Source organism: Glycine soja, chromosome 11, assembly GCF_004193775.1.
Source record: "Glycine soja cultivar W05 chromosome 11, ASM419377v2, whole genome shotgun sequence".
Lineage (NCBI taxonomy): Eukaryota > Viridiplantae > Streptophyta > Magnoliopsida > Fabales > Fabaceae > Glycine > Glycine soja.
The window spans coordinates 20,219,707-20,220,700 of record NC_041012.1 but is presented as its reverse complement, the minus strand read 5'-3'; positions in this window follow the sequence as shown (position 1 = coordinate 20,220,700).

Sequence of the window (994 nt, the reverse complement as noted above, 5' to 3'; positions counted from 1 at the left end):
CAAAAGGAATGCCAAGGATTGAACTATACTAGATGTAAATAACCAACAAGATACAATTTTTTTTGAAATATTGGTATGTGAAAACTAGAAGGACTCTGGATGCAAAACTTTTTATTTTGCATTTTTTGCTTCTTTTTTTTTATCTCTAGACTTGTTTTTGGCACAAAATTCAAATTTGAATGCAAATTTATGATTGGATAGATCCAAATCTAGCTGTAGCAAAATTTTAACTCCAAATTTGAAAACTGGATTTTTTTTTCTTTTTTTACTTCTTTCTTTCCTTTTTTTTTTGCAAGATTGATAATATATATAAAAAAGAAGATAAAAAGATATTGATGCTAGATAAAGTTCAAAAAAGAAAGATAGACTCAAAGAAATAAAACAAAGGGAGATGAAACAATAATATAGAGTTAAACAAGAGGGAAAGAACAAACAAAGGAGAAAACACAAAGGATAGATAACACATGATTTCATGAACTGAAGCTCTGGTACCAATTGATGGAACCCTAATTTGTAGATCCAATTTTTAGCATCAGTAAACTGAAAAACCTATTTGGGACTCTCTGAAATTGGGGAAAATAAAAAAGGAAAAAGCGGAATTAGAAAAGAAGATGAAAAGAACAACGCCACAATCTTGGAAGATTGATAAGTTGGGGATGATTCACCACACAGAATAAAATTCTTTGATAAGAACCTAAGGTTTCATACAATAACCAAGAGAGACACTCTCTAAACTGTGTTTAATATGAAAATTCATCAAAAATGTCAATCAAGTGTTTAAGAAGTCTATTTATACCTTATACTAATAACTCTAAATTAGGTTCAAGTCCCAATAACTAATCTAATAATTAAAAGACATGAAAATAACAATAAAAGGTCGTGGTAGCCCATTGCATGTCCAAAAATAGACCCCAAAATATAATTAAAAACGAAAATAAATCCTATTTTAAAATTTTGCTAAAATTTATGAGCTTTGCTTCTTATCTTTCTTCCA